Source organism: Primulina eburnea, chromosome 10, assembly GCF_022965805.1.
Source record: "Primulina eburnea isolate SZY01 chromosome 10, ASM2296580v1, whole genome shotgun sequence".
Taxonomy (NCBI): domain Eukaryota; kingdom Viridiplantae; phylum Streptophyta; class Magnoliopsida; order Lamiales; family Gesneriaceae; genus Primulina; species Primulina eburnea.
In genome coordinates, this window is record NC_133110.1 from 22,346,262 (window position 1) to 22,357,150 (window position 10,889).

The following is a 10,889-nucleotide window of genomic DNA, read 5'->3' on the forward strand; positions in this document are numbered from 1 at the left end:
ACTTCACTTCTGAATTCTTTGAACCTTTCAAAGGCTTCAGACTTGTAATTCATCAAATACACATACCCATACCTCGAAAATTCATCGGTAAAGGTGATGAAGTAGGCATGTCCATGCTTAGTGGTGATGCTAAGCGGACCGCACACATCGTTATGGATCAAATCCAATAACCCTTTGGCTCGCTCCACATGACCCTTAGAGGGAATTTTGGTCATCTTTCCTTTCAGACAGGATTCACAAGTCGTGAGAGCATTAATATCAGACATATCAAACATGCCAACTCCCACTAACTTGTTCATCCTTCTTAGGGAAATATGTCCTAATCGAGCATGCCATAATTGTGCCGAATTTAGAGTATCTTGTTTTCGCTTGTTTGTTGTTGTTATTGCTTGGACATTGTTAAGTGGAATATCTTTCAATTTTAAGGTGTAGAGATCGTTTTCAAGTTCTCCAGTACCAATTAAACATTCATTCTTGTAAATATTGCAAACACTTTTGCTAAATAAACAAGAAAATCCATCTTTGTCTAACATAGAAATGGAAATAATGTTTTTCACCAAATCTGGTACAAACAAAACATCTCTCAATAACAACTTAAAATCATTGTTCAAAAGTAAAAAAACATCTCCTATGGCCTTGGCAGCAACCCTTGCTCCATTGCCCATCCTCAAGAAGGTCTCACCTTCCCTGTGCCCCCTACTTCTTTCCATCACCTGCAAATCATTACAGAGATGTGAGCCACAGCCGGTATCCAATACCCAAGAAGTAGAGTTAATCAAAATGTTTACTTCAATATAGAACATACCCTTTCCAGAACCCTTCTGGGCAAGATATTCCCTGCAGTTACGCCTCCAATGTCCAGGTTTCTTGCAGTGGTGACAGATGTCAACAGTCTTGTCAGCCTTCACTGGTGTGGCTGCCACTACGGGACTCGGAGTCTGCCTCTTCGAGGGCAAGCTCTTCTTGGGACGTTGGAAAGAACGCTTCTTTCCCTTCCCAGGTGGACCGGTCTTCGAGCCAGATGAAGAGCCCACAAAAAGAACCGGCTTCTCTTTCTTGATGGTGGACTCAAAAGTCACAAGCATGTTCACCAACTCTTCAAGGCTCGGCTCAAGCTTGTTCATATTGAAGTTCACCACAAAAGGATCAAATGAGCTAGGCAACGACAACAGCAACACATCAGTGGTCAACTCCGAAGGCAACATCAAATCCATGCCAACGAGCTTGTCCACGAGCCCAATCAACTTTAGGCCATGCTCATGGACCGAAGCCCCATCTCGCATGCGTAAAGTGATGAGCTCCTTGACTGTAGCATGCCTCAGAAGCCGAGTCTGCACACCAAAGAGCTCCTTGAGGTGCATATGAATGTCAGCAGCATTCTTTGCATCCTCAAAACGCCTCTGCAGCTCATCGTTCATAGAAGCTTGCATATAACACCTAGCCTTCAAGTCATGGTCACACCAATCCTTGTAGGTCTGCAATTCCTCAGGAGTGCAGCTAGTCGGAGCCTCAGCAGGGGGCGACTCAGTCAGTGTATATGCAATCCTTTCCGAGTTGAGGACGATTTTCAGATTTCTTAGCCAAGTGAGATAGTTAGGTCCGGTTAACACATGTTTTTCGAGTATGGCAGAAAGCGGATTGCGAATTGAAGACATTGTCAAATTTTGTACTGAAAAGTAAAACAGATAAATGTTAATGACTATTTTAAAATATTTACTAAGATATAAATTATGGACTTTTACTTTATAAATTTTCGCTCCCACTGTTTTGACATTTTCACTACCCTCTAGTGAAAACGGGAAACTTCTTTCCTCAGTAGGTACGTAAGGTCCAATTAGCGAATTATGATCCCGAATAATACCAGCCAATCATAATTCCTAAAAGGTAGTTTCCAATTGCATCGCCATGCAGCCCTATACGTAATCTTTTGTCTCACGTTTGATTAGGACCCAATAATATGACGTCGTTCATCTTTACGTGTCAAGCCTAACCTATCGATATTGAACCTTAATGGACGGTCGCCATGAGTTCTCTCAATAATATGAGCCGAAATCATGGGAGTTCCACGTAGATCACATCACCATGTCAATGGATGTCACAGCTTTCCGGCAACCAAAGCTCCCCCAATAATGTGAGCCGAGCCCCGAGTACGGGTAACGTTCATCATGCACCCATTGTCGATGGAAGACAAGGAAATTATAAACAAATTTATAATTCCCCTTTTCGGGCTTGATATTAATTTTGAATCTTATTCAAAATGAGGGTTTTTTAATTTTGAAAGGTCTCATCATTAATTTTATTTAAAAGCTCGCCATGTTTGATCGTATGTTTGCCGGATTCATGCAACTTTGTTATTATCATAATAATAACGCACATACTCATTATTTATAACATATCACACATATATTATAAACAGTAAACAAAACAATGATGATCAATCGCCCCAATACTAACGGACCGTGTGAGCTAAACACGGGCCTAGGTCCAATCCTAGAGAAATTCATGGGATGCAAATGCAACTATTACATTAGCTTCCAATATTTACATGTCTTCGATCTTCATAATCATCATGGCCACCATCTTCCAATCTTGATCATCCACTATACTAATATTTACAAATAAATATCCATGGCAAATAGGGATACATCTCATGGGGGTGGGAACGAGCCATAAACCAAGCCCACTTGAATTTGATAATTATTACAATCATTCAACACAAAATATCATACGATACACCTAGCAAATTGGGCTTGGGCTTTTGATCATCCTTCATGCATAATATCACATATCATACACCATCAATTAATTATCACAATAATTAGTTGATCCAATATTATATATCTTGATCCAATCACTAACCGCCACGATTATAAACTAAATTAACAAAGTATACAAACACCTTTGTCTACTTTCAAATTAATTTATTTATAACCGAATTTCTTGTAAATCATCATTTACTATAAATATTTAAATTCCAACTTAAAATATTTATTTCATGAGAAAATATTTGCAACTTTGTTAAATTTAAACTTAAGGGCCCAAAAACTTATTTTTCACCAAAAACATTTTTGGCCCATTTAAAATTCACAAATATGTTAGCCATCCAATGGCCCAACAACTCAAGGCCCATGACACTTTGATGATCCAAAACACTTTTGGAAACCCTAGTCGTCATTGTCGTCGCCGGAGCTCCGTCGTCGGATTCCGGCAACAGCAAAATTTTTATTTTTTTTTTAAAAAGACAACTTTCGGGCTGCCCTTGCTGCCCGTTTCGGGCAACCCGAGGTGCCCGAAATGGGCAGCAACATGCTGCCGAAAAATGCTCCAAGATGGCCTCTATTTTTGATGCAAAAAATTATCTCAAGCGGTTAGAAATCGATCTCAACATAATATTATGTAAATGCTACACAAAAAATGTAACCATAGCTCGGATACCACTTGAAAGGGGATCGGTTATGGTGACCGGAAGCGTAACGGAAGTTTAAAATTTTTATTTTTCATGCAGAAATTTCGGCCACGTCTCTTTTGTGTAGCAAATACAAAAAAAACACATGTCATACATAGGGTGTTTGAGAGATATACCTATCAATCTTTAAAAGATTGATTGTGGCTCCAACTTTGTTGTTAAACAACAAAGCTCTTGAATGGCAAGAAGATCTACAAGCTTCCTCTTTCCTTCAAAATTAGGCCCACCACTTGCTTGGTAAATCCCCACTTAATTTGCACTAGAAAATCAAGAGGATTTTTCAAGAGAAGATTATTTCTTCCTCAACACTTGAAGAAGAAAAAAAGAGAAAAACTTGAGAGAATGAGTTGCTAAGTTTCGGCCATGGTGATGTACAAGACAAGGGAGGAAGACTTTTCTTGGAAGTGGAAAAAAGGTTGTGGTGTCCCAAAACATGTCATGCCTTGGACAAAGAGAAATTGTCTCCCCAACCTTTCAACTCCCATGCATGCAAACTTTATTTTTCTTTTAACAATTAAAAACCCATGGACTTAATTTTAAATATCTCAAACATATTTGAGACTAATTAAACATTACTTGAATTCACTCAAGTCACTAGTTGAATAATTATTTCTAATTGGGCTCTACAAGGCCCAATATGATATAATTAATTCAACACTTGAATTAATTTAATTATTTGGGCTCTACTAGGTCCACTAGTGTTTTTTAATTCAACACTTGAATTAATTTAATTTAGTCCCTAATAATGTTTATGAAAATCACAACTTTCAAATACATTATTTATTTGGCCAACTTTTAATCTAGGAACACTTCCACATATTAAAAGTTACATTTCTCTCATAGAAGTCATACTTCTATTTTTCTTTACGCTTATAAACTCATTTACAAGCCGCTCAACACATTGAACTATTTTACTTCTCAATGAGATCTAGAAAGCAAGTACTTGTGTGGCCCTCAATGGTTCACTGATACAACTAGCCGTGGGTTCACATCTCCATGTGATTTGGACTAAACATGTCCTTATATGAGCATACCCCAATTGCTCCATTCTTATTTATCAACTCATTGATAATAAGAACGTCAGAACTCAAGTCTGATAGTACCCAACAAATCATGTTAAACGCCTAGCAGCATCGCTTACATGATTCCCTAGGTATCAAATGATAGTGCCTGCAAGAACCATTCAATTATGGTTAGCGTACAGTACAGTCCCTTCAACTCATATATCCCGATCGATTCTACAACCATTGGTTTATCGAGAGTTGTCAATGAATCGATACTATGTGTCATGTCGTAGTTGCATCGATGGTGTAATATTTGAAATCCCTTTCATAATTACAACCATACTTTAATCAGATATTTCAAACTACATATACATGAATACACATAGGATATCCATACACGTAGGTAAGTTGTGAATCCCCGACTACAGTGCATCGTCTCCTATATGTTTCGACATAACACCCAACCTTTCCACCTGATGACCCCATGAGAGTCGGTAAACAAGTCAAAGTGAAACGCTAGCATATAGAGTCTCAATGTTGTTCCGGGTCATAAGGACTAATTGTGTACAACCATAAACTAGGACGTTTCCACTCGATAAGTGAGAACCACTTGGAAAGTCCTTTATAGAGGGTTGTTCATTGTACTCTACCAGGAGCACCTATCTGCATGCTCGGACATCACAATGTCCCCTACCAATGAAACATAGTACTCACATCGCAGATACTAGTCTCGAGCTCTAGCGGCCTATATCCTTCTTAGTGGCGGCTGAATCGACTAGGAACCGATTAGAATATACAGTATTACAAATATGAGTTTCATGATACTCATCATATGAGCATCTCATATTCTTTCTACTATTTGTATATTCAAGGGCTTTATCTATGCAACTAGCATGGGTATATAGATAAAGAAGTGTCAAAACAATAAATTCAAATATTATTAAAATAAAGATCGTTTATACATAGAGTTTTATTGTGAACACTCGGCCAACACTTGGCTCGACGTGCACCTACTCTAACAGCTTCACCCATGTCTTTCATTGTGAATTAATTTGCTAATCATACTTTAGTTGATTGTAGTGATCCTACATCATTTCCAATGAGTAGGATGTCATCAACATAAAGTACTAGGAATGTGACTGCACTCCCCCTAACTTTCTTGTACATCCATGGTTCCTCAGGATTTTTAGCAAAACCAAATTCTTTGATAGTGCTATTAAAACCGAAGTTCCAACTCCTTGACGCGTGTTTGAGACCAATATTGATCACTGAAGCTTGCATACCTTATGCTCACTTTTTACTGATATGTATCCCTCAGGTTGAGAAATATAATATTCTTCTTTGATGTCTGAATTGAGGAATGCAGTCTTTACATCCATTTGCCATATCTCATAGTCATACCATGCTGCTATGGCTATTAGTATTCTGATGGAATTAAACATAGCAGCTGGTGAAAAAGTTTCCTCATAGTCAATTCTTTGCCTTTGATTATAACCTTTTGTAACGAGTCTTGCTTTGAAGGTCGATACCTTCCTATCCGTCCTAAGCTTTCTTTTGTAGATCCATTTGCATCCTATGAGAACGATTCCCTTAGGTAGCTCCACCAATGTCCAGACTTGTTTTGAATACATAAAGTCCATTTCAGACTGCATGGATTCAAGCCATTTGGTTGAATCAGTATCAGATATTGCTTCTTTGAAGTTCATTGGATCACATCAAACACAAGCCTCATCATGGCCTTATTCATGAAGAAGCGTGTGTCTTGCAGGTGGTTTGATAACCCTAATAGACCTTCTAGGAGCGTGTACTTCAACTACTGGTTGTTGGGGATTAGGTTCAACTTTCACAGTTGAGGGAATATCTTGAATTTCTTCAAGTTCTATAATCTTTCCTTTTCTATGTAATACAAATTATTTTTCCAGAAAGATGAAATTTCTTGAAACAAACACTTTTGCTTCATTGGGGGTGATAGAAATAATATCCAAAAGAATTCTTTGGATATCCTAAAAGTAGCACAAAGTGGATCTACTATCCAATTTGTCTCCCACTGTCAGCTTCACATAAGCAGGACATTCTCATATTCTCAAGTAAGAATATTTGAGTGTTTTTTCTCATCCATATCTCATATGGTGTTTTATCTACTGCTTTATTATGGACATTATTCAACAAAATTGACATAGTTTCAAGGGAAAATGCCCCAAAACGATGTAGGAAATTCAGTGAATCCCATCATTGATCGAACCATGTCGATCAAGGTTCGATTAAGACGTTCAGAAACTCCATTTAATTGTGGTGTTGCTGGCGGAGTCCACTGTGATAGAATCTCATTCTCTTGTAGATAACCCGAAAATTCAGCACTCAAGTATTTTCTACATCGATCAGATCGAAGTGTCTTAATATTTCTTTCTAGCTGTTATTCTACTTCAGATCAGAATTATTTGAACCTTTCAAATGCTTCAGATTTATGTTTCATCAAATAAACATACCCATACCTCGAATGGTCATCAGTAAAGGTAATGAAGTAGGATTGCCCATATTTTGTGATAACACTTATTGGGTCACAAACGTCTGTGTGGATCAAATCCAATAGACCATGCGCACGTTCCACATTTCCCTTGAATGGAGTCTTGGTTATTTTTCCTTTTAGACAGGACTCACAAGTAGGAAGATAATTTATGTCTGACAAGTCAAACACGCCTTCTCCCATTAGTTTGTACATCTTTCTTTGGGAAATATGACCTAGTCTAGCGTTCCATATTTATGCGGAATTTGGATCTTCTATTTCTTTTGCTTGCTGTAGTTTTTGTATGCACTTGGATATTGTTCAACGGAATATCTTTTAATTTTAAGTTATAGAGATCGTTTTTAATTCGTCGGTTCCAATCAAACAATCATTCTTGTATATATTACAAACACCTTTAGCAAAAAAAACACAAGAATAACCATCCATGTCAAGCATAGAAATAGAAATAATGTTTTTAACCAATCAGGAAAATATCAAACGTCTTTCAAAAACAACTTAAAATCATTGTCTAAAATTAAAGTAACATCTCCAATGGCAATGACAGCAACCTTTGCTCCATTTCCTAGTCTTAGAAATGTCTCACCATCTCTAAGCCTCTTGCTGCTTCCCATCACTTGAAAATCATTGCATAGATGTGAACCACATCCGGTATTCAATACCTAAGAAACGGAATTAATAGAAACATTAACTTCAAAGTAAAACATACAATGGCCATAATGCTTCTTGGCAAGATACTCCGTGCAATTACGTCTCCAATGTCTAGGCTTGTTGTAGTGGAAACAGACTTGTTCTAAATTGCCAGGCTTTGTGGGACCTGGAGTTGGATTCTTGTATGGCTTATTGTTGAGCTTGTTCTTATTTATAGGCAGAACGCTTCTTCTTTATTTTGGGCTCATTTTTTCGTACCAGACGATGAGCCCACTAGAAGAACATGTTTTTCCTTTTTGATTGTGGTCTCATAAGTAGTAAGCATATTGACCAACTCTTCAAAGGTGGCCTCAAGATTGTTCATAGTAAAATTAAGCACAAATCCATCGAGCGAGGCAGACAATGATAGCAAGAAAATATTAGTCCAGAGCTCACTAGGAATAACCACGTCGAGTCCCAGCAAATTCTTGATAAGCCCAATCATCCTAACACCATGCTCATGGACCGAAGCCTCGTCTCGCAAGCGTGTAGTCTTGAGTTCTTTCACATTATCATGTTTCTTGAACGAGTTTGTACAACATAAAATTCTTTTAGATGAAGGTGAATGTCAGCAGCATTCACCACCTCCTCAAACCTCTTCTGAAGTTCATTCGACAAAGAAGTCAACATGTAGCTCTTAGCTTGAAGATCATGGTCCCACCATTTCTCAAGCTTAGCTAACTCAGTATTACTAACATTAGAAGCTGCTTCCTTCGGTGGATTTTTATTAAGCACATACGCAATATTTTTTGAGTTCAGAACAATATTTAAATTTCGAAACCAGTCATTATAGTTAGGGACAGTAATTTGTTTTGATCGAGAATGATTGAAAGCGGGCTACGAGCAATCATCGTAAATATACTGAAATGAACAGAAAATGGTTACTGGTAATTTTAAAATCATTCTAAGATATATAATATCGATTTTTATTTTATAAGTTTCCCTCCCACTATTTTGACATTTTAACCACCCTCAGATGAAATAGAGAAATCGTATTTCCTTAGTGGGCACGTAGAGACCAATAAGATAATTATAACCCCGAATAATATAAGCCAATTATAATTTCTGAAAGGTAGAATCCAATTTCATCCCTATGCAACCTCTGCGTGTTTCGCCTCACGTTTAATAAGACCAAATAATATGACACCGTTTATTTTCGCGTGTCAAACCGATCCAAGAATATTGAATTGTAATGGACGGTCACAATTATTTCCCCTAATAATATGAGCCAAAGTCATGGGAGTTCCACTCAATTCACATAATATGTCTAGTGGAAGTCACAGCTTTCCGGGGTCCAGGCCTCCCCAATAATATGAGCCAGACACTGTCCGCGAGTAGCTTCAACATGAAACCAGGGTTGATGGAAGGCAAGAATAAATTAAACAATTTTAATTTTTACTTTTTTGGTTTGATATAAATTTCGAATCTTATTCAAAATGAGATATTTTAATTTTAAAATTGTCTCATCATTTAATTTAAAATCGCGTACCAAAAGTTTTTATGTTTGCAGGATTCATGAAACTATATTATTTAATAATATACATACATGCATACTACTATATATTGCATATATATCATAATATGACACTGAACAATGAATAAGTATGATCGATCACCAATACTATTAGATCCATGTGAGCCATACATAGATCCATGTACAAAACCTAGGTGAATGCAGGGATGGAAATGCAACTTATTACAAAAGCTTACAATATTTTACATGTCTTCATCTTGTGCACCGGGCCCACCATCTTCCAATCTTAATCTCTCATTATTTCTAATAATTACATTAAAATAGCCATGACACATAAGGGAGGACTGCTCAAAATGTGATTATCTGAAAATGTGTTCTTGACGTGTCCTTGAATTTTTATTGTTGCAGGCTTCGTTGGGAACCGACGGGTGATCGCTGCTGCGTTTAGGTATATTAAGTATGATGTTGGTTTGATTTATTAGTGTCTCGTTTCGTGACGCTAAGTACTTGGTTGCATTAGAAGTTTTAGGAATCATTTGGTGTCGAAAATTTGAGTTTACGGATTACGTTGCGTTGCATGGAGTGCGTCGTTGTTTTGAGGATGTTTGAGACGTTTTACGGAGTTTGAGTCAATGCATTAGTGTCCTAGGATGGGTCTCGAGGTGTTGTTCATGTTTTGTATGTTCAGCTTGGGTGGTTTATGTCACTATAGTCGCGGAATCCAGTGTAGCTGGCGCCAGAGCGGTAATAACTTATCGCCCGAGCTCCACTCGTACTGTTCTAGTGTAGCGTCCAATAGACTCGGCGCCCGAGCGGTAACTTCTTACCGCCCGAGCGCATTCTTTCTGCCCGAGTCCAGAAGACCTGGCGCTCGAGCGGTTAGATATTAACGCCCGATCACGGGGCCCAATAGTTAGTCAATGTCTTTTATTTGTTTGGGGATATGTTCACACAGCATTTGAGAGTTTGTTTCGGGGTTTGATTTCATGGTTTCGTACGTTTAAATGAGGTCAAGTTTCGAGTGCTCTAGAACATCATAAGTCAATTATTTAATTCGAGGTTGTGTACGAGTAGTATGTCTAAGCTTTGAAAGCAAAGAACTGGATAATGTGTTAGTATGTGCAACAGTGGCCCCAAAAAAGATCCAACGAATCCGTCGACACCATGTAAGTATGTTCAACGTGCAAAATGAGAAAATATTTTATGTGTTTTGAGGTATGCTAAATGTCTTGTGACCAATTATGAATGGGTATGGAAGTCACTGAACGTGGCCGAGGACCTCTCCACCTCGGTAAAGCATGACCGGGTTTAGATCAGGATTGGAAGCGGTAAATCATGACCAGGGACCAATCACCTGGTAAAGCATGACTGAGAATCTCATATATGTGGTAATGGATTTTCCCTGCCAGCCCAATACAGTGGTTTAGTCTGATTAGGCGCATTTATGTATGAGTCACTTGCTTTGGAACATATCTCTACTCAAAATGATGAAGTTGATGCATGTTCAAGTATGTATGATGCAAGTATGTTTATGAAAACTTTTACGATGATGGCACGTCTATGTTTATGTATGTATGTTCAAGTTTCAAGCATGTACGTCCTACTTTAAAGATGCATGTGGTTTTATCAAATATTACTTATTATATCTAGTTTATACGTGTTGAGTCGTTAGGCTCATTAACTTGATCGATGGAGGTGATGATGACTTGGAGGAGACGAAGGGTGAGGACCAAT